Source organism: Notothenia coriiceps, unplaced genomic scaffold, assembly GCF_000735185.1.
Source record: "Notothenia coriiceps isolate Sejong01 unplaced genomic scaffold, NC01 NC01_scaffold00034933, whole genome shotgun sequence".
NCBI lineage: Eukaryota > Metazoa > Chordata > Actinopteri > Perciformes > Nototheniidae > Notothenia > Notothenia coriiceps.
This window is the reverse complement of record NW_011367634.1, coordinates 128,651-128,870: the sequence shown is the minus strand read 5'-3', so window position 1 is coordinate 128,870 and position 220 is coordinate 128,651.

The window sequence follows — 220 nt, the reverse complement described above, 5'->3', positions numbered from 1 at the left end:
GCCGTTGGAGGCCCCGCCAACTACTCTTCTGCCGGGGGTCCTGCCAATCCTATGTTCTGTGCTGTTGGAGATCCCACCGACTGCTCTTCTGCCGGGGGTCCTGCCAGCCCTATGTCCTGTGCCGTAGGAGGTCCAGCCGACACCTGTTTTGTTGGGGGTCCTGCCAACTCCATGCCCTGTCCCATTGGGGATCCCGCCGACTGCTCTTCTGCCGGTGGTC